The following is a 23,881-nucleotide window of genomic DNA, read 5'->3' as shown; positions in this document are numbered from 1 at the left end:
GCCGCCTTCTTCCTCCTCAGAGGTGTTTCCTGGGCTTAGAGCCAAGTCAGGCTCCCTGTAATCTCATTTCATCCTGAACTTTCTTTCATATCAGTGCTTTCCATTTGTAATTATGTATTTATCTGTGAGATACTTGGACTAATGCCTGTCCCATCTCCTATACCAGAAAAGCTAGGGTTTTTCTATTCATGATATGTCCCCAGTGCTTAAATGGGGACATCTGTGAAATACAAGAGCAAATGAAAAACCACCACTGGAGGTGGGTGTCTAAAGAGCCCAAAGTCTCCAGCTCTCTTCCCAGTTCTCCCATTGCAGGTATACTGCCACAGGTCAAGTTGTTGGCTAGTATGGAGCCTGTCCCTGTGACTTCAGTTTTATCATCCAAGTACAATTAATAAAACATGCCCAACACATAGCATAGAGATACCATGAGACTCTAATAATGAAGATGAAAATGAGATAAGACTAGAACTGGAGAAGCAGATATGAGCCAGTGATTCTATTACTAAAAGGAGAATTGGGACAGGTGCAGACAAGAACTGGAATTGCACTGGGAGCTGAAGAGCCTCAGGAACAGTGTGTCTTCAAGATTATCACAGTCACAGCCAAAAGCACAATCATGTGCACAGTAGGCACATAATTGGTGAGTCTCTTTTTACCATTGTGGAAGTCAGTCTTCAAGATGGTCCCCAATAAAACCTCTTGTAGAATCTTCCTACACTGTACCCAGGACCTGTACAACATGGCAGAAATGTCTTAGCTTCCTGGCACTATGAAAAATACCTGAAATGATAAGTTTATGAAGATAAGAGTTATATTTTGTCTCACATTTTTGTAGATTTCATTCCATAACTGATTCACCCTGACACATTGGGTCCATGGCAGCACATCATGACTGAGTATGTGAGAGTAAAATCACTCACTTAATGGCTGGGAAGCAATAAAGAGGAAGAATCCAGGATCTCACTATCTCCTTCAAGGGCACACACATCATGACCCAAAGACTTCCCACTAGGCCCCACCTATTACAATTCTGCCACCTCCCAGTAGGTCCAATTGGGGACCAAAGTTTTACCACATGCACCTTTGGAGGGCCTTCAGGATCCAAACTATAGCAAGAAGTGATGGTGACCACTTCCAAGTTTAGGTTATGAAGGCACTGTGACTTCCTTCTTGGCTGTATTCTCTATCTCTCCATCTCTGTCTCTCTGTGATCACTTGCTCTTGGAGAAGACCAGCTGTGAGCAGATACATCGCAGTGCTCACTGCAATGATTCCTCCACATATTGAGGAACAAAGGGCTCCAACCAACAGTTACATGAGTAAACTTCACAGCATTCTCTAGACCAAATCTAGAATTCAGAGAACCCTGGTCAAGAGCTCAACTACAACCTCAGAAGAATTCTCGGATCTTAGAACAACCAACTAAGCTGCTTCCATATTTCTGATCCTCGGAAGCTGTATGAAAGACACAAGTTGCTTTCAGTTAAATTCAGAGGTCATTTGTTGCTCAGTAATTGATATCTGATACACTACCTAACCATGTTTCCGCCTCCTGGTTCTGCTGAGTTGCTTCTAACAATCTATCCTCCTTTCTGCTTTCCATGTCTCTGATTCTCACTTCCTCCCTCCCCTGCAGACTAAGCCTCTTGCCCTTGCCCAATAGGAGCCACCAACAAAGGCAGCATAGATCAAGACAGAGAAAAGGGCAAGGCCAGAAGGGACCAGATGCCAGGGAACTACAGAAACCAGGGAGACTCATATCTCTGTCCCCTGGTCTAACACGGAAACTTGATCTTGTATTCCTTTCCCATATTGGCTCACTCTCATTTCTTAAGAGAGGTGTGTCCCTCACACAACCTCCTGTCTTCTCCATCCTTTCATTTCCACCTCAAGGAAGCCATGCCCCAATATATTTTCTTCAAGTTGTCCAAGGACCATCACTCTTCATCTGACACAATCTTTTCTATGCATCCAAGCACTTATGGCTGTCATGCTTTTGGAGGACTTTGCCCACTAACAAATTCAACTATTGTAATTGAACAAGAGTTCACATAGAAGAGAAGGGCTCCCACTGGTTCCCCACACCCAGGATTTCTGCCTCTAGGTCACCCACTTGACATTTTTTCCATTTCCTAAATATCCCAGTTCTCTAGAATTCCCTGGGTCCCCACAGACTGTCCTGTCACACACTAGCAGTAACAGTGAGCACATGGTGAGAGTTTCTTTTCCTTTTCCAGTTATTTTTTTCTATTTTTAGTAAAGTGATTCATACATGGAGTGCATAGTCCCAAATCATTTAGGCTCACAGTGCAATGTGGATGTTTGCCTCTGTTTATCTCTCATTCCAAAGTCCTATTCCCTAGGCAAAATCACTTTCTTTTTTTTATTTGCTTCTGAAAAGATAAGGGTATATAACTATTTTCACTTATATTTCAATAAAAACTGTTGGCTTTCTGGGCTGGGGAGATAGCTCAGTCTGTAGAGTGCTTGCCTTGCAAGCAAAAGGCCCTGGGTTTGATCCCCAGCACCGCAAAACAAAACAAAACAAAAAAAAAAAAAAAACAAAAAAAAAAAACTGTTGGCTTTCTATTATAATGGCAGAGGATTTCACAGCCATAACCCACCATGCTTTCACTTTCCTCTTTTAATAATCCTATCTTTATATCACAATTTTTGTTTAAATTAATAATGAGTATTTACATGAATAGGACTATGAAATCATTTTAATTTGAGAGTCAGAGTGTATGAAGAGTATGATCCTTTTTTATAATCCACTCCCACTCCCAGCACCAGAACTAAATATTTCCTTTTACCACTCATTTAGTTTTCACTGTCCTGATGGCTAGCTTTCCCCAAATATTTCCCTATTTCTATCAAGCATCTATTAACCACTTCAAATTCTAATACCTCAGATTATCTAGTAATTCTCCCTTCCCTGGAAGCCTCCCTTCTGGGCTTCTTTTGTCCTCTCCAGGAACTACATCCCCTGTCTTCTTTTCTTTCTTGGTTTGCTTGCTTGTTTTGGCAAAGCACATCCTCTAGTGTCTCCTAAAAAAAGATACACAAAAGAGAAAAAACTCTAAATGTACGGCGTGCCTAAAAATATACTCATACTACTTCATTCAAAAAATAATTTGTTCAGATTTAGAAACTTAGGTCAGCATTTCAAAGGCACTATTCCATTGTCTTCTATCTTTCATTGCTGCTATTGTAAAGTCTATTGTCATTCTAATCCTTAAGCTTTTATACCCCACCACACCCCAATATCCAGCTTGTAGAATTTTCTCTTCACCCCTGATGCCTTCAAATTTCATGGTGATTCATCTTGGTGTGTGAAATTAAAAGCAATTCATTGTGGTGGTACTTAACAAGCCCTTTCCATTTGTAGTCATCCATTAGTCACTAATTTTCTTGTATTATTTCTTTGGAAATATCTCCTGTTTTGTTTTCTTTGTTCTATACTTTTACAACTCAAGTTAGTAAGAAAGATGCTGAATCATGTAATTGACTCTCTGGTGTTATTTTATTTCTTTTATTCAATCTCTGTTTTAGTCAGCTTTTTTCTGCTGTGACCGGGACCTGACAGGCACAACTGTAAAAGAGGAAAGGTTTATTTGAGAGCTCAAGGTTTCAGAGGTCTTAGTCCATAGAAGGCCAGGCTCAAGGAGAGGCAGAACATCATGGGAGAAGAGTGTGGCAGAGGGAAGCAGCTCACATGGTGATCAGAAAGCAGAGAGAGAGACTCCTTTCTCCAGATACAAATACATACCCTAAAGCTATGCCCCTAAGACTCCACCTCCTCCAGGCACACCCCACCTACCTCTAGTTACCACTCAGTTAATCCCACCAGGGTTAACTCACTGGTTATTTTAAGGATCTCATGACCTAATCACTTCTCCTCTAAACCTTGCAGTGTCTCACACGTGAGCTTTTGGGGGACACCTCACATCTAAATCATAACCATCTCTTTGTCTTTTTTTCCCTAGAGATTGCTTTGATTCTATTAGATATTTCCATATTTGTGCTTTGCACCTTCTTCACTCTTTCTTGGATGCAGTATCCTCTCTCATCTCCCTGAGACTATGAGTGATTGGCGCATCATTTTGAGCTCATCTTTGGCTCCCTTTTCTCTAATTCCTCTGAGTGCCTTTTTCTGATTATTGTTTGTTTTGCTCTGTGATGGTGGCTTCACCCACATGTTCAATGATCCTTGGCAATCTGTGCATATCTAAGAATGCAGACTCCAGAGCTCTTTGAAGACTTGTTGTTGGCAGTGGGGTGGCACTAGACTGATGGGTAGAGCAAATTTCTTTATAAGGCAACCTTCGTATGCAAGCTTTTTAATTCTCTACTCTAGAGACATGTGTCCTGCCCTAGGCTGCCAATTTCTTGGGAGTTGAGTGAGGGAAGGGGCTTTGGTGGCTCTTCTTGGTCTGTGTTGTCTTTCTTCTTATACCTGAACCCATTTTCAGTCCAGTATTTCACCCCTGCCTTCTGCTTTCCCTGTAGTTCCTGAGTTCAGAGTCATTGCTCTTCAATTTTTCCAAAGAACACACCTCCAGGTGTGTCTGGGGAATGCAATGGAGATACTGGGGTCCCAAATCCTCTATTTTCACCCATCTTCCCTACCTTATCCCACCTCCTGTAGTGCCAGCTACCTCTAACTGCCCAGCATCTAGATTCAACTAAAGGAATGGACCTCATTCCTCCCTGCCCCTGAAGTCCTTGGTTCCTATTACCCTTCTCTCTGCCATCACTTTGACACTTCAGTCTACCCATCAGGAAAACAGAGATAGTAATAGTTCCCTATTCCTGGTTTGCTGTGAGGAAGAAGTAAGCTTGGGATGGTACCATTGTTCTCAATTGAAAGTCATCAGGGAAGCCCCTTGGGCTAACTCTGTCCCCCAGTGTGGATTATGTTTTGCCTACACAGGCCCAGGAAGAGGAGCTGAACCCACAGATGATGTGACATGCTTGTGTTGAATGTGCAGAACCCAGGAAATCCATTTCCTGTACATCTCTGAGCCCCTATCAATTAGTGCACGACCCACTCACCAAACCAAGCATGTCTCTGATAGGATGTATATGGCTTCTCCAAGGCTTTGCTTGACGCCTCCTCCCACGTCCACAGAAATAAATGTGCCCAAATGCAAAGTAGTGATATTAGATGGCAGCTGAGACCTGTATGGCTGACAGTTTGAAAGGAGAAGGAGCAGAACCATCTGTCCACTGACTTTTCAAGAGGCTTTTACCTGCTTTCAAAATTATGTCTGCCTTTAGTAGGAATAATTACTGGTGAGATAAAAATGTGGACGTGCACTAAGAAAGGCAGGCGAGTTGCTTTGTGTTGTTGGGGGTTTAACCCTTAAAAGAACACCAGGTGTCACTTCTGCTGTCATAGGTTCCCAGTAGAAGGTAGCTCACATGATTTGACATGAACAATGAACAGAGTAGGGGACCAAGCATGCTACTGTGACCTGGGTTCTCCTACCTCCTATCTCAGCCTTGGGCTCTCTGAGCATGAAGCCTTACTAGGAGCCACAAATGCCCAGAGGCCTGGCCAGATCACATACTGCAAAATCAGGCATGTGGATACAGTCATGTCATTCCCATGACTGTGCCCTTTTTGGATTGTGTAACAGGCTGGCGTATATAATTCAGCTGGATTTCTGGAAAGTCTGTGGGTCTGAGTGTTTTGTTTAATAACCAGGGCACCATCAAACATTTGTTCAGAAAGATATACATTTAACTGTACATCACGTGGTACAATTAAAGCCTTTGTTACAATCCCGTCTTTCTCCTAAGGGAAGTGTCATTGACCTCAGGGACCTTGTCTCGCAGCCAGGGGAATGGATGTGGGAAGGGGGCTGAAACTCTAAGGGAAGGAGAGCCTGAGACAACTGAGACCCTGCCTGAGGTGAAGGGGCATGTATGGCTAGTGACAAGAGAGATCCGCCCCACACACGGCATGGAGCTACCACCCCTCTTCTTTATCTGAGAAGCAATCAGTAGCAGTTCCCTGGACAGTGTAAATTGATGGCTCCATGGGTACACCAACCAGCTTGAGGCACAGAGCCCGCCCTGTGGAGTTTGTGCACTGGGGATCCTCACTGGATTTGGTCATTCCCCAGGTCAGCAATGCCAAGGTAAGCAACCACCGTTAGGGAGCAATAAGAACCTAAGTCGAGTGCAACAGAGTCTGTGGGTCTGGCCAGCTTTGCCTCCCTGTTCCATGCAGATTTTAGCCCAAGCTGTGACTTCTTGGCAGGGCACTGACTGTGTTGTGGATTGCATTCCAGGTCTGGTAGTGCAGACTTGACCCAGAGAGCAGCTTGGCTGGGCTCGGTCCCAACCAGCTAGAGGCCAAGGCAGGACAGAAATGACTGTGGTATCCCCAAGGCATGACTTTGATTATTTAAAGGACTAAAGATTCTTAGAGCAAAACATTCTAATGAAGGAGACAATGGAATTAAGTTTTTCACCACCCACCCCAGGTCACCAACCTCTTCCTTGAATTTCTTAGTCAAGTTAATCCATAGACTAGGTGACTTTAAAAACATGGATATTTATTTCTTACAGGACTAGAAAGTGGAAGTCCCAGGTCAAGGTGCCAGCAGAGTCAGGTTCTGGCAAGGACCCACATCCAGATTCCACAAGGCTACCTTCTTGCTGTGTCCTCAAATGGTGAGGGTGGGGGAGGGGACATGCTGGGGCCAAGGAGGGAAGGAAAGTGAGCACAAGAGCACTTTGGATCCCTTTTACCAGAGTTCTATTCTCATCATGGGGTCTACACCCTGGTGGCCTAATCATCTCCCAAAGATCCCACCTCTTAATATCACATCAAGGATGAGGATTTCTATGTATAGGTTTTGGGGGCACACAAACATTCAGAGCATAATACCAGAGGAACCCCATGATGCTATTTTCCACATTTTATGTATCCTTCCAAGAATTTCTGTGTTTCCATACAAATATATACACATATGCACACACTCACACAAGTAAGAGGACCTACATACACATTCTCTAGCTTCCTCTTTTTGAAACAATATACTTTGAAGATTGCCCATATCATAACTAAACATACCTTATTCTTTTTAATGATTACATGGTAATTCCATCTCACAGATGTGATGTAACACACATGTATTTAATTAATATTATTGCTGGCAGTATTTAAGTTGTTTCTGTCCTTTTATGACCACAAATTATGCTTCAATGAGCCTTCATGATAAGCATTCTCATGAAGGTGTGCAAGCACATCTATGGGATGAAATCCTAAAGTGGACATGCAGAGGCAGAACATACATGTTTGTAATGCAGGTAGATGGGCCCGCTGTCCCGTGCTCCCTGAGCTTGTATTTCCAGCTCACTCACTCTGTTAGCTTGCCATTACCGTAACAAAATACCTGAGATTATCAACTTAAAGAGAGAAAAAGTTTATTTTGACTCACAGTTTTAGAGGTTTCAGACTCATAGTTTTGAAGTTTCAGTCCATGACACTGTTATTTTTGGAGCTGAGATGAGGCAGAATATTGTGGCAGGAGCATGTAACAAAGGCAGTTACTCTCCTCAAAGCTTCTGGGAAGCAAAAAAAGAGAGGAAGAAGAGGAGTTGAGGTCCAATATCCTTTTCAGGGGCACAGCCCCAATAATCTAATTTCTACCCACTTGTCCCCACCCCCTAAAGGTTTCACCACCTGCCAATAGCCCCATGGCCTGGGGATGAAACATTCAACGTGCCTCTGGGAGACATTCCAAATTCAACCATAGCATTTACACAGCAGCTATCAAAGTATGGAACTTTGTCAATCTGATAGATGGAAAGCAGAATTTCACTGATGTTTTAGTTTGCATTTATTTTCTTGTAATGAGAGTAAACATATTTTTAAAGGTTTGGAAGCATTTTCATCTCCTGGGAAGGATTTCTATCTCTTGCCCATTTTCTGATTTAGTTGTTGGATTTCTCTTATTGATTTATAGCAGCCTTTTGCCTGTGACATAAGTTGCATACATTATTATGCATATGATAGATATAAATATCCCTCATTCTTTCTAATGACTGCATGGTAATTCCACCTTAGGGATGTACTGCATATTTTTTTTCATTTGTCATTTGTCTTTTAGCCTGTATCAAGGTATTTTCTGCCATGCAAAAATATCTGGCTCTTACCTGGTAGAATAAATCAATTATGCTATTTATGGCCTCAGTTTTGTAACATGATTGAAAAGTCCACCTCCCTCCAAGATTATACATATTTTAAATCATCTTTTTTCCAGTATTTTTATAGTTTCCCTTTTTCCCATTTAAATCTTTGATCCATCTGAATCCCTCTGGAATTTATTTTGGTCATGATAAAAGTTGGGCATTAATTTTTTTTTAGATGGTTAGCTAGTTGACCAGTCCTATGTTAAATAATCCATCTCTCCCTACAGATTTACCTCCTTCTAATTTCCTACAGGTGTCTCTATGAATGTCCACAAACCACCCATGGCCTCATGACAAGCCAGGCAAACCACCAAGAAGCCGCCACTATTCCCAGCCCCAACAGTCCCTCTCTCAGATGCACCACTGGCCATCAATCCCAGAAAGCCCATTTCAGGCACTAAAATGAGCCAAAAGTCTCCAAAAGATGTCCCCAAGATGGGAAAGTCACCACCTGGGAGGGTGTTTGGCATACAGCTTTTCATTCCATGATCAGACCACAGTACCCCAAATGGAACTGTCCCTTAAGTGCAGTCCCACTCCCTCCAATCACAAGCAGGACTGCCCCTGCTTCCAGCTGTCCATGCAGACTGAAGAAGAGTCCATAGCACAGTATGAAGCAGGAAAGGAGGTCACACCAGCTTTCTGCTTCTGGGTCTTGCCAGCCCAGTTTTCTCCATCCTTACCTGGAAGACACTGTCATTCTTGTGGCAATTCTGTGTGAGATAAGAATGGAAAGATGATGACCTGCCAACGAACATGCTGTGTGTTTCTGGGAGGGTGGACATCATAGAACGTTGTAGGGGCTTCACTTAGTCTGGGGAAGAAATGCCTGAGCATCGGCCAAGAGCTGGCTTGAGTGGGAGCTAGCCAGGTTCCTGGGAATGAAGGCATCCAGGAGGGAATAGCATATACAAAGGACCAAGGCAGGAGGCAGGAGGCATGGCAGGAACTGAGGACAAAAGCCCAGGCTTTTCCCCACCACAGACCCAGTGCTAAGACCAGGGCCCAGCACGCAGGGTGGAAAGGCAGGGCAGACAGAGCAGATGGTCTCCATTTGCATAGTCAAGCTGAGGAGAAGCCTGGGGCACAGCACCACAGTGCAGGGGCAAGAACAACACCCCATGCTGGGAGACTGAGAGCTGGTAGAGGATGTGAGCGAGGGACCAACCTCCAGGAGGTAGCCAGGCTCACTGCCTCCTGTTGGACTCAGGCTCCAATTCTGACCTCACAACTCTAATGTTTAGTTTTCTCACCCATAAAAGGGGGGTAACATTCTGGCAGTCCCTGACATTGACATAGAGAGTCCCCTAATACCTCAGTGAGTACTCTTCAGTCTTTAATGGTGGAGGATTGTGGCCAGGTCCACCAACTACCAAGTCATATCCATTAACATTTATCTTCATTCATATATATATATATATATATATATATATATATATATATATATATTTTTTTTTTTTTTTTTTTTTTTTTTTTTTTTGCGGTGCTGGGGATCGAACCCAGGGCCTTGTACTTGCAAGGCAAACACTCTACCGACTGAGTTATCTCCCCAGCCCTTCATTCGTATTTTCTAGGCATAGTTTACCATCCATATTCTTAGGTTCCACAATCATGGATTCAACCAACCACAGATTCAAAATATTTGGGGGGGCGATTGCAATATTCACATTTTTTCCTTGTCATTGTTCCCTAAACAATACAGTATAATAACTAATTTTATGTAAGGAATTCGAGCACCTTGTAAGCTGGTATCTGCAGGGTCCAGGCATCAATCCCCTGCAGATATGGAGGAATGATGGTATTTTGCTAATTTAGTTCTCACAAAATTTTACAGATATTTTCTCCATTACAGATTTCTGCACATCCTGTACCTGTAGCTTCCTGCACAAGCTAACTCCTAAAAGATGAGCCCCATGACTTCTTGTCCTTCTCCCAAAGGCAATGATGTCCCTCTCCCTGACAAATACTATGGCCCTCTCAACTGTCATTGCTGACCTGCAGAAGTGCCCACCTGCCCAGTCACAGTGAAGTCCTTGTGCACAATGTTCACCCCATCCACATGGCCAGGGAGGTCTGTTGAAGGAGGACCTGGTACTGCTGCTCAGGTGTCTCACAAATTCTCTCTGTGGCCCCCCAGCACAGGGTTCACATGTTAGGTCAGGAAGTGGTCATTTCTTACAGGGCTGCCTTAAATTATTGCAGCTGCACTGAAGTATTTCGAAGTCAGACCAAATAAACATTTGCATCTATAAAAGGCGAAAAAGGGTCATTTGAAATAAAGAAGAAAGCCTTTCCCATGTCCGGAGGGTGTGGCCAGACTTTCCAGAGAAGCTGCTGAGAGTTTGCTTTGGTTTTGTGTCTGTGCCAAGGCACATAGCTCAGCCCCCTGCTTCAGGAGGGAAGTATTTTCTTTTAAATAAAATGTGAGGCGACCTAAGTTTCCTTCCCCTACTTTGCTTCCTAATCACTCCAGGCCTCCTGCTGCTGCTGGGAAAGAATCTTTAAAGGATTCTGTCTGCTTTTCATGAGAAGGCAACCGTGACCAACTCGATGCTATCAACAGGTCAGACCCAAGGCAGGAGGAAGGGCTGTGCTCCCTAAATTCAAAGCACCTCGCAGCATCCTCCAAATGCCAGTCCTGTGCCCCCCATCCTTCTCTGGGGACACTTCCTAGCGCCCTCCCTCTTCATATTTGGCCCAGTGCCCAGTAGACATGAGCCATACTTTTCCTGAAGAATCACCAGGATTGGAACACTGTGGGGATCATGTTCTTTTCTTCTAGCAATTTTGTCACTGTGGCTTAACTCCCATCAACTAAATTAAGCTTGAAGAGAAGAGACATCTGCTATACCTTCTGTGTGTTGTCGCTCTTTGGACCTCCACCCATTGCTGAGCTCCTGACAGCAACCACACAGTCCTCACCCTGACCTCACCTAACTTACAGGTGCTCTCACACAGGTAAGGCACCTAATCTATAATAATTCTACCAGGTGCTCCTCCTGACAGCCCTGTCTTGGAAGAAGGTCTACACCAGCAGGGGATGGGCTCCCTGCCCTGAGGTGCCACTCCAGTGCTCCTGCACATTCACTCATCTATTCAACCACTGGATTCAAGAGGGCTGACTAAACACATTCAGGAACTCCTCCTACATACCCGACTCCTTTCCTCTGAAATAGAACAATAAATATAAAAATAAAAGCTTAGAAGATCAAGACAACTAGGAGAAGTACACCAGCAGACCAGACATTGGAGAATTTCTAGAAAATACAGAGCAGAAGGGATCCAATACATGTAAAGTCCAACAGAGCCAAGGAGCCTACAATGTGGTACAGGTAGGGGGTCATCTTAAAAGTCCCCAAGTCTGGAATTGGAGAGGGCACCAGTGGAAAAGAAATAGGTTATGGGACATGGGCAATTACTTACAGGGTTACCTAAGCAATTGAGATAGTGTCCCGTTTGTTAATAAGATAAAGAGTACAGAAGACACTGAGACTATTTTGCCAGGAAACACTCTATAGCAAACATTGGCCAAACTATAGCCAAAATAAAACTTTTCTCTTTATAAGTTGATTATCTCAGATATTTGTTATAGTGGTGGGAAGCTGACTAACACAGAGCACTGGTAAAGCTTACTAACCCACCCTCTTAAAAGTGATGAAGGGTGCTGGGTGAAGTAGTGCACACCTTATAATTCCAGCTACTTGGGAGGCCAAGGCAGGAGGATCAAGATTTTGAGACCAGCTTTGGCCACTAGTGACATACCCTCTAAAAGAAAGTTGGAAAAAGAAGGAAGAAAGGGAAGGAGATGATGAAGGGTCCCTTGAAGTGCATTTGTGTATATGTGTTAAATCAATATTTGCTATAGTAGAAGATCAAATGGAGAAAATGTTCAAATATTTATTCATTTATTAAAAATAATGGCATGCTAATTCAAATAACACTTATGAAAATGACTATATTTTTCTTAAAACATTTTAGTAGAAGGAGTGCCACTGTTTGGTATTTTTTTAAAATCTCTCCAATGTCTGGTTTAATAGCCAACTAGATTTTCATATAGGCTTCTGTTTTCAAGCTACTGTGATATCGCACATCATGTAGACTCCACTAGAAAACTCCACTGAACACTCATGAGAAAACAAAGTCTTTGTGTTCCTATTAAATAGTTTTGACTTTACAGACACCTTTAAAAGTCACAGTAATCCCAGAGATCTGTGGATTTCACTTTGAGAACCACTCTTCTGCTACTCATTCACATATGGGATTGGACAACCAAGTATTTTAAAGAAATCATCAGCACACAGAAGAACTAAGCTGAACCTTGGAGAACACAGGATGATGCAGGAATCCAAAGAGGACATTAAAATTAGTATAATTAATATCCTGTGAGAGGTTCAATAGGATGTAAGAATCAGTCAGATGGCAAGTGGATACAGAACAAACATAAAAATCAATACTTTCCCTATATACCAAGTAGGAAATGGCATTTGCAATAGCAACAAAAATCATAAATAATCTAGGCATAGAACTAACCAATCTTCTGGAAGACTTACATAAGGAAAATTTAAGACTGTAAAAGGGACATGAATTGAGAGATACATTAGGTTTCTTGTGGGAACCTTCAATATTATGAAGAGGGCAGTGATGTGAGTTGCATAGTAAACAGCCCTCTGATTATACTGAATTGGGTTGGATTTCAAGAGGCATCAAGAGCTGTAAAGAATATATTCTATAGGATGAATGCTATCCCAAGCAAAATGAAGAGACAAGTGATTGACAATAAGGAAATATTTGCAATACATATTATAATCAAAAAGGCTAATGCACCTAAAATATAAAATTCCTGGAAAGTTATGTGAAAAAGACAAAAAACCTTAAAATACAGGAAGGTCACCAAAACTACACTAGAAATGGCTACACACATGGACACTAATCAATTTCTAAATTAGTTGGGATACAGCCCAGCAGCTGTAACAAAGAAACCCAATAATACAGAGACTGGAACCAACAGGTCTTTTTCTGTCTTAGGTTCTCTAGAGAAACAGAACCAATCAGAGATATTTATTTACGTATTGTCTTGACCTGGACTTAGAATTTTCCAACTTTATCATGGTGCCAAAATGACACACATTCAGCAGAAATTACACTTTGAATTTTGATCTTTTCCTAGACTAATACTTTTAGTACAATCCTCTTATGATGCTGAGCCATGGAAAGTAAGCCACAGGTTTGTCAGCCCCAAGATCACCAGCAGAAATAACTGACCCTCTATAGTGTGTTCTATGGCTAAACACTGATGTTTACTGTTAGGTGTACCAACAAATGCATTTTGACTTATTTCCAATCTATGTTGGGTTTATTGGGACATAAACCCCACTATAAATCAAGAAGCATCTGATTTTAAATACTCTTCCTCATTTGTAACATTCTACAAAATGTTTATTGAATAAAACCACAAAGTGATATATAATCTTTGAGGATAGTATAAAAATAATTTTTGAGTCTTGAATCTTAAGCCTCCCTGAGGGCACTACTCTACAACAGGTGGGCTGCTGTCAAAGCCAAAGTGGAACAGACAACACCCACTCTTTGCAGGCCCAGAACAGAAGTGGTTCCTATCACAGGTCTCCTTTTACTCTGTTGATGAGGGTTTTGTCCTTAGGACAAACCTAACTGCAAAGCAGGCTGGGAAATGTAGTCCAACTATGTAGTATTTGCCTAGTTACAGATTTGTTGTCCTAAAAGAAAGGGAAAAAAGGATTTTATTTGTAGTAATAAGCAAAAGTAAATGAAATCCATGAACTACTTTTCCTTTCCTCTTTCCCCCACCAAATGGTCAAAAATTTTAAATTTTAGAACAATCAACTATATGTAACAGGAGGACTCTTATAGCAACAACTACAAAAAAAGAATTTCACTGTGAGATTTTATTGCACGCAGAGAATTTTGAGGATGTTTGAAGAAGAAGCTTGGAAAAATGAGTAAGGGTCAATGGTAGAAGAAGGCTGGCCCAGAAACTCTGGCCTCCATTGGCCACGATGCCACAGTTGGACAAGGCTATAGCCAGTCAATGACACTAGCATCACTTCTCTTCCTAGTTTTGGAAGTGCAGGACCCTGGGGTTCTTTACTTAACTGTTATTGTTAGGGTATCCAGCTGGGGTCCAGGTCCTTGGTGTCCCGAACAAAGAATTGAGCAAGGCACACAGAAGCAACAGGCAAAGTGCAAATTTACTGAAAGTGAAGGTGAAAGGTAAAACAGAGTGGGAGGGAGGGAGGATGGGGAGAGAGAGTCTGATGGAGAGACAGAGAGAAAGAGAAAGTCACTCTGGAAATTCTTATATGCTGGGCTGGGACGCATTCTCTTCCCTATACAGACCTGATTGAAGACACTATCCCATTTGTTCCTACTTGTTACCTTATGGTAACTGATTAGAATATTGTCCAATTTCCCCCTATTGGTTACTTTAGAATGCCTGATTAGAACACTGTCCACTCTACCCCCACTGGTAATTTTAGAATATCAAACCTGTGGCAGGAGCTATCATGGGCTATAAGTCTTCAGTAGTGGGAGTTGTCATGGTAACAGGGACATGACTCATCTCCCTGCCTTGTCCTCCAGCAACATTTTTCTTGTACTCTGCCTCTGACATCTTGGTGTCCCTGAACTTCAACCTAACAAAGTGTCACCTTGCTATTTTGCTTATTTCCAGGGCCTGTGTGGGCCTCTGCCCCTGTCTGGGAACTTCCCTCTTCCCCAACCCCTAACCTAAAAGGATTCAAGGATACTTGTTTGTGGGGTAAGGATGAGGTCAAATGTGGAGCCTGGACCTGCAGGCTAGATGCAAGACTCCTACTGTTTTGGATGGTTTTGTTAATATCCATAAATATCTCAATATTCAGTAGCCACCAGTTCCTCCTCTAGGAATCTTTCTATGATTGTAGAAAATAGTACATTCTTAGTGGAAAAACAATTCATAGAACAATATTCATAGAAGAGTGGGAAGCCTGGTTGTTACTTTATGGGCTCTGGAACCAAGCTCAAATCCTGACTGTATTACTTAGTAGTTTCATGATCTCTGGCAGGCTACTTAACCTCTCTGTGCCTCAGGTTCCTCATCTGAAAAATGGAGATAATAGTAATAAACCTTAAGAGTTTTGTGAGGATTAAGTGAGTTAACATATGTCAAGTGCTCAGACTAAGGGCTTGGCCTTTGATGAATACTCACTACCCATTAGCTCTTATGATATACTGACCCCATTTCTATACAAAGCATGTTAATATTCATTCTTATTTGTTGATATGTGCCCAGAACTTTACACAAACAACTACTATGTGAGTTTGAGTAAGGAAAAGGGGGGGGGGGGTCAATATGAATGCCCTTTGGCGATGGATCTATTTATAAATTTACTTCTTTTAACAAGTATTAATATGTAGGTAGGTAATAGGTAGAAAGTATATGGAGTGGTGAACAAGGACTGAGCAGGCAGAGTCCCTGTCCTGGGACAGGGCATTTTCCCAGATCTGATGCCAGTCAGTGAGGTCTCCCTACAGGGCTCGAAGGAACCAGAGACAAGAAAGGAGACCTCAGGACCGGAGCTTGCCAGTGCCAAGTCATGACATTCAGCATTAGCCACCTGCTTCTTCCCTCCATACTGCTCCACTAGGCTGTGGGGCCAGAAGTCCCCCTAGTAGACACAGTCATTTGGTAAACAAGTAATCTCATCTAAAACTGCGCATGCCTTGGGGCAGGTCCAGGCTGTATTAACCCAACTCAGTATGAATAGTTTCCCTGGCAATGGGGCTTGCAGAAAAAAAGGCAGAGGTCGGGCACCGAGGGCTGGGTAAGGTGGGGTTAGTGCAGCTTTAGCCAGGAACCCCCTAGGCCTGGGAGGCGGATGTGCACTTCACCCATTTCAACATTTCCTCCCCAGCTGGCCTCAGCCCAGGAAAGAGGCCAGGCGCGGTCTCGCGCCCTCTTCCCCTCAGCCCTTCTCTCCCTCGCCCCTCCTCTGCCTTTCTCTCTTCCCCTTTCCCTCTCTCCTCTCTTCTTCCTCCTCCTTTCCTCCGCCCTCATTTCTCCAGCCCTTCCCCTCCTCCCAGGCTCCTTCTCTCCCCGTCGCTCGCCCCCCTCTTCCCGCGGCCTGCCTTCATCCCCGGCCTCCGCCCCGGAAGCCGTGGCTGGCGCCGCGGGGCGGAGGTGGGTGCGGGGCAGCCCGGTGGCCCGGTGCGCCCCGCCCGCGGGCTCGCACCTGCTTGGCGGAGGCCTCGTTTATTCTCGGCCTGGGGCTGGGGAGGCGGGAGGTAAAGTGGGTCAGCGCGGGGCCGCGACGGGGCGGCTGTTGTGCTTGGAAAGGGCCCCAGCTACAGGAGGCCTCTCCCGGCGCAGCGACGGGAGGCGCCCCGGCGGGACACGCCGAGCCTGCCTTGTGGGTTCCCGGATCCGCGCTGTGCCGGGGGCCGCACCGCGCTGGGGACTTTGGAGCGAGGACGCACTGGGTGGGGTGGAGAGTTCCGCACGGGTCTTATCTCTCCGACGTCTCCACGTTCTGGTACCTCGGAGCCGGAGTCCGCAGGCGCCCACCACGTCCGCTGGTGGTCAGACCCCCGGGTTGGGTCTGGGCGGCTCCCTTCTCCCGGCGCCAAATCCGCCACCCCGCCCTGCCCCCTAGTGTCCGCCACAGGCCTCTGCAACCTCGAGTCTGCTTCTGGGAACATTTTTCTTATATCTGGGGTGGTTGCCTGAGCTCTGTTCAGACTGGGAAGTGGGTGAGGGGTGTTGGCTCTGTTCCAGGGAAACCTTTTGAGGTTGCCTCGCTGCTCCTTGACAGTGCTGGCCGTGGCCCTGCCGAGTTCAGCTGACGCCCATCTGTGTTCACCTTGTGCTCTTGTAGTCCTGGGATGCCTGCTTCTGTGGGCTGACAGGGTCTGGCTGCAGATTGGGTCACTATCCTGAAGCCAGGACTGGCCATAAGAGCAGCCAGGGGATGGGCCTTTTAGGCATCAGTTCCTGAGTTCCCTGTGGCAGTCCACCACACACGGACAGGGGACAGTGGCCTGGGGGCCAGAGGGCCTTGTCCTGTAGCACGCCATGGTGGAAGCAGGTACTAACAACTCTGCACTCTCCTGCTTGGGGCACCTGCTCAAAAACCTTTCCCACCGCCACTTGATAAATGTTTCCCCTCATCCAAGAAACTTTCCAAGTCTCACTGGAATGCGTCTCTGTCCCCCAGTTTCCTGGCACAGTCTTCAGTGACCACCTGATATCAGCCTCTGATTGCAGGTCAGCCTCTGTGAACACTGGGCTAAGCTGAGCTTCAGTCAGTGGAAGGAAGACTCAGAGGGGCTCAGGGGCTGTCACATCCTCACTCCAGGTCTGGGAAGATATTTCCCCCAGAAGCCCACCTTAGCTGCATCAGCCTTCATGTGTTTCCTTGTGTGTACTCAGCAGCAGCACCTGGCCCAGTGGGCACTAGCAAGTGTTCAATTTCCCCTGGGATTATAGAAGGGCTAGCATTATCCTGGAAGCCCTTTAGGAGTCTGCTGAAAACGGGGGAGCCCGTAGCTTCCCACAGTGGCAGGATGGGAAGGCAGAGAACAAGGGAGAGTGGGGAGAGTGACATTTTCCAGTACCTGGGGAGAAAGGGGCTCAGGCAAAGTGACTCAGTACTGCTCCCCCGGACACAAAGACTTTCAGTTGGCAGGGTCCCAGGGTTGCAGACAAAGGGGACATCCTCTGAGATCCCTTCATGCTTCTCCCTGTTATGGGACAATGGCAACACTGTCCACTCGAGGCAGATCTTCTGCCCGTGAGAACTCAGGTCAACTAAGCATGGATACTCTAGGGTGAAAGGAACCATAACCTCATTGGGTCCAGACCCCTAACCTCCTTAAACACCCTCATCTAGGGACCTCTTGTCTTGAAAACTCATATGTTAAATGACAAGTAGGAAAAAATCAATGTGACTTTTGAGTGTGACCTATAGAAACTCAAAACTCACAGGGATTTGGGCAAGGGGTCCTAGAGTCCCCTCCAAGGGAGGGAGAATTGGGGTCCTCCACCTACCTGGGTTTCTTCACATATTATAGTGACCTCTGGGGCTGGATTTGAACTGTAGCCAATGCTGCCAGTTTCTGACCTGGATAACATGCAGGCCTCACTAAGCTCTGCCAGCTGGCTCCAAGGCTATAGGATTTTAGACCAATCATCAAACATAAATACAGTCCTGTGGGTCCTCTCAGTAAACACCACTCCCAAGAGAAGAAAGACAGGGACCTTGCCAATTTGGTTATGCAAAAGATTGCAATTTATTTTAACTTTGTTGTATTGGTCGTTTTGGTCACAGGCCCCCTTATCACCTTCTAGAATCTTCCTTCCTCCTCCTAAACTCCAGCTGAGTTCTAAAGTTCAGAAGTTCTCAGGGAAACTAACACTGGATATGAAGACCTGGAAGCTTTTTATTAAATAGCTTTCTTTAATGTCTGCTTATGGTCAGGCGCAGTCTGCAGCTTCACATAGCAATGTCTGATTAAACGAAGCCCAGCCTGTCCTGGGGCAATAGACAGATAATTGCAGTGCTTAATTTCCCCATTTGATGAATAATGAAAGCTTTGCTCATTTTGTATGTGTGGGAAAGAGACAACTTTAATAATATTTGGACTTGAAGACAAGTTTTTAGTATTGCTGTCCTGGCACACTATAACACAGCCTGAGTTATCTCTGTTACCGTTACTATACACTTATGAAAACAGAATAAGCTTTTGGTGCCAAGCAGCAGGATGAAGGATAGAAGAGAGGTATTCCCTGTCTGTCTTTTATGTGATGTAATGCACATATATGGCATAAGAGATATTTCCTCCCCAAACACTAGATAAGCAATGCATCACACAAATGAAAATCATCTCTCTTCAAAGGTTTCACCACCTACTAAAGTTCACCTTCTAAAAACTTGCCACATGCCTTTTCTCAAACAAGAGAAGAAAGAAAAGAGAAGAAATTATTCCTACATATTTTGCTTCTCCTATAAACCTTTCCTGTTTATGGGGTGATGGAAAGGACTTTGTCCAGAAGTCAGGGAAGCTCTGTCTAGCAATAAACTCTGCTGTGACTTGACTGTGTTACACAGCAGAACTCACTTTCCTTCTCTGTGTCTCTATTGCTTGATCTGTTAATAAAAGAGTTATTTCCCTTTCCTTCTCAATTCCTCATCCTTGCTTCTTTCTATTATTTCTTTATTATGGAAATTTCCATTTCAAACATAAACAAAAGAGAGGATAGCAAAATGAAACCCTAACTAGCTTCATTAAGTATCAACATACAACCAATCTTATCTCATCTATACCTTTATTCAACCCATCCCAGCAGCAAATCCTCAGTCATCTGTAATTTTTTTCTATACATACTTCAGAATCATATTATTTATCTATTGCTAGTGACTTGAAATAGCAAATATTATTAGATCATGATTCTGTGGGTGGACAATTTGACTGGGATCAGCTGGATGGTTCTTCTGTTAATTTTGTCTGGGTTCTCTCATGCGGTGCAGTCAGCTGGTGACTTGACTGGGGTTGAACTGCATTTAAGGGCCTCAGTCACATGTCTGGCAGCTGGGCAAGGTGTCTCACTGGTGCACATGGCCTCTGCAGCAGGCTAGCTTGAGCTTGCTTCCATGGTGGTGGCAGCATTTCAAGAGTTCCCAGAGGCAAGAGAAGGCAAGCCTCAATGTGCAAGTACTTTTCAAGCCTCTGCTTGCATCATGTTTGCTAATGTCTCATTAGCCAAAACAAGTCATGCAGCCAAGCCCAGAATTAATGTGGGAGGAGACATGCAAATAACAGAAAAGGAGTAATTCACTGGAGCCCATTACCACAGCCGTGCACCACTAGAATGTATTTCTAAAAGACAAGGAGTCTCCCTCTGCATTTTTAACATAACCACAGGTCCATTACCACAGACTACAAAATTAACTACGAATCTTTACTGTTGACAACATCCACTCAATTTTTAGGTTTCCCCAATTGTCACACAAATGTTTGGCTTTATTTTTTTTAATACTTGATTGGTTTGAATCAGGGTGCAAACAAGCCCACAGGTTGCACTGGATATGTCCCTTAAGTACATTTAAATATTATGAAGATATAGAGTTAAAACAAGACTCAGACTGTTTTTCCTACTCTACTCTCACAACATAGGTCACTTCTGATACCAGATGTATGGGAATTTCTCCACCAGCAAGCAATCAGTCCTGTAGTGGACACCAGCTGGATGTCCTCTAATCTAATTTGGTTGTGACACTATCTACCTAGAACAAGGTCCTCAGACCCCAAGACTAACCATCTCCCCAGGCATCTGTAGATACCAATAGAAAGTCCCAGGTTGTTTTACCTTCACTTCTGACCCGCAGGTTATACATAGGGTTCCCACACACCCCTTCTTGGCTTTAATTAACTTGCTCAAATGTTTCACAGAGTTTAGGAAAATACTAAGTTTATCATTTATTATAAAGGATAGTATGAAAACACAAATGAAGAGATGAAGGGCAAGGTATGGCTGGAGGTGAATGGACCCTCTCCCAGCATGCTAACCTCCAGGAACCTCCACATGTTCTTCCACCAACCCTCTCCTTTTGGGGTTTTATGGAGGGTTTATTACATAAGCACAATTAATTAAATTATTGGCCACTGATAATCAGTTCAACTTTCAGACTCCCTGTTCCACCTGCTGTTCGGAAAAACATGCCCTGGGCTTCTTGCTTGTCCCAAAATGGTTGGTCATCCCTTTTTTGCTCACCTGAAAGGAGGCATGGAAGCCACAATGCCAACTCCCTGTTCTCCTCTGTTATGGTTTGAATGAGGAGTCCCTCAAAAGCTCCTGTTTAATGCAAGAATATTCAGAGGTGCAGTGATCTGATTACAAGAGCTAGAACCTAACAAGTCCATCCTAGTTTGAATGTACTAACTGGATGTTAACTACAGGCAGGTGGGACATGGCTGGAGGAGGTGGGTCACTGGGGTCATGCCCTGGAAAAGTTCATCTTCCCTCCCTCTCTCTCCCTGCTTCCTGGATGCCATGAGCAGAGCAGCATTCCTCAGCCAAGTCCTTCTACCACCATGTTCTGCCTCAGCCTGGCCCAGAGCAATGGAGAGGGCTGACTAAGGACTGAACCATGAGACAAAATAAACTTTTCCTCCTCTAAGTTGTTGCTGTCGAGATTTTGGTCACAGTAACAAAAAACTGACTAGTTATACCCTTCATCTCCTCCACTCAGAAAGGCACAGAGTGGTGCCTACTGCAGTGAGCCCTCTTAAACTACCTGTCAGAGGTTCAAGTTCTCTCTTGTGAATTTCACATGGCAAAGTGACCCAGAGGAACTCACCCTGTATCATCATCAAGGGTTGGAGGAGCCCAGGTTAGCAATACTAAGTGGAGAACAGTTAGCACCAGTGAACCAGTGTTTTGCCTTGATAGCCAAATCCTTGAATGAAACCACAGTCTCTTTCAATAAGTCAATTTCTCCCCACTTTTCTAATCCATACTGTAAGATGATTTATCCTCCTTTACACAGTAACATAGAGGAGGCAGGATCATGAGCAAGCAACCAGGAGACTGATGGGATTGAGTTACTTTACCTTAAGGAGGTTTGGTTCTCTGAAGGAAAAATGATGAGTATCCCATCTGTGGCATTAGGGTGAAGTTAAGACAAGATTATAGACAGGAACACTCATGTCCCCACTTGGGTTTTGGCTCAGTTTTACATAGCACTTTAGGGATGGCTTCTATGTCTTCTGTCCCCTGTATCCTCTTTTACTGTGTCCCTACAAGGATCTCCTGGCATTCAAAGGGAACCAACCAAGGTGGAAAAGTTCATTGCCACCAGGTCCATTGAGTCTTTTGGTGTTCTATCTATTTTGTGGGGGTGGGGGAAATGGTGGAGATAGGTAGAGAAAGAGAGACTGGTATGCACAATGTGAGTGCCCACGTTAACATCCAGGTGGGTGGAAAGTGGCAAATTCCAACTAGAAGCCAAGCACAGTGTGACATGGACTGCTATATCCATGAGAAACTTGGGGCTTCCAGCTGCATCCAGACTTTGCAGTAATGCTACAAAGTAGATGCTCTAGTAAACCATGCAGAAAGTATACAAAGTTTGCTTCTGGATGGATTTGAGTTTTGGTCTGATCATCTGTTTCCCCACAAGTTGGCAGATGGAGTTGATGTTACTCTGACCAAAGACTGGCTGCCTAGGGGTTCCGGGAGCTCATGGGGAACAGTCCAGCCCAGGATTTCTGCATGTGGAGGAGGTTGTGGGTTATTGGGGAGGGAATGGGAGGTCAGCTAAGAGTAGGGAGAGGCAGAGAGATGAGAAGAGCCAAGGCCAGAGCTGGGACACAAGGCCAGGGAGATAAAGGTGGGGGAATAGGATGCTGTTCCTCCACCACCTTGAGTCACTGAGCTGCACCAATAATCAGGAACCCCCAGCCTCAACTCATCCAATGTTCAGATCTTCCTAGAGACAAGACAGCACTGGTCTCTGAAGAAGAAGAGGTCTTAGGCAGCCAGGACAGCATGACCTGGGCTGAGCCCCTCTGAGAAGTGGCAGTGTGGAATGGTGTCAAGGGCAGCCAGGTTTCAGACCTGGCTTACCAGCTGGGCTCTGAAACAAACTGTACCTAGTGGCAAGACCTGAGGCCAGTCCTGAGGTCAGAAGGTGCAGCTTGCTGCTCCTGTGAATGGAAGCTGAGACCCATGTGGAAGCACCTAGGGCCCAACTTGCCAGACTGAGCCAGGGTTCCAGGGTTTTCCCTGCACGCATGGGGCCTCTCCTTTGCTATGGAAATCCAAATCCCAGGCTCCTTTTCCCCAACAGACTCTAGGCAGAAGTGTCTCCAGGACACTACTGGGTCCTTCCAGGCAATAAACTCCTAGCACTGACTTGTGAAGGCTTGGCAGAAAGTGGCTAACAGTCCCCACCTGCTGGTGATGGTGTGGGCAGATGGGAGACCCTCAGAGATTCCAGTCAACAAGCTGGACCCCTGGTGGTCCCAAGGGACAGCCAGTATCCTTGTCCTTGTCCAGAGATCTAGTGAGTTTGTTTCCTTCTCTCCTTTAAATCCCTTTGTTTCACTAATTACAAAGACACACACACACACACACACACACACACACACACACATACTTAAAAGAGAAACCAATGCCAATTTGCTCAATTTTAACTGCTCCTGAGTTATGCACTTCCTTTGTGGAAAGAACCCCCAAGAAGCTGCGATTGTATCATTTGCTTCTGAATATTCTCCACAAGCATTACACTGTGGGAAGAGACCCAGAGAGCAGGGGATCCTGACTCCATGTCTAAACCACAGGGTGAAGAGGGCTGGGAGTCTCTGCCGCATTTTACCCCCAAGGGTCTCAGTCATCAAAGACAGGGGCCCCTTGGGACCCAATGATATAATAGCACTCCCTCCCCGCCTCTGAAGGGCTGGAGACTAAAGATGCCAATTATGAGTTCATTAGTAACTTTTCTCTATCCCCAGTTCCGAGAATTCCAAGCCCTACCATGACATAGAGATGAAAGTAGGATGTCACAGATGTGGTTCTGAAGTGAATTGATAAGATGTGAGGGTTTGAGAGGGGGAGATAGAAAGGAGACAAATAAAGGAAGTGTGTATCCTGTTA

At 44.6% G+C, this 23,881-nt stretch overlaps 1 long non-coding RNA gene across 1 annotated transcript; it reads right to left on the bottom strand.

The window, feature by feature from the left end:
• Window positions 1-688: 688 nt before the first annotated feature.
• On the bottom strand, window positions 689-16,811 carry LOC124977948 (uncharacterized). Its single transcript, XR_007107291.1, has 4 exons — window positions 16,461-16,811; window positions 7,458-7,584; window positions 2,911-3,051; window positions 689-783 (listed from the first exon to the last, which is right to left on the bottom strand). It is a non-coding gene; the product is annotated as an uncharacterized LOC124977948 (long non-coding RNA).
• Window positions 16,812-23,881: the final 7,070 nt, after the last annotated feature.

Source organism: Sciurus carolinensis, chromosome 2 (assembly GCF_902686445.1).
Source record: "Sciurus carolinensis chromosome 2, mSciCar1.2, whole genome shotgun sequence".
In the NCBI taxonomy this organism is placed as follows: domain Eukaryota; kingdom Metazoa; phylum Chordata; class Mammalia; order Rodentia; family Sciuridae; genus Sciurus; species Sciurus carolinensis.
This window is presented reverse-complemented; position numbering and strand designations above follow the sequence as displayed.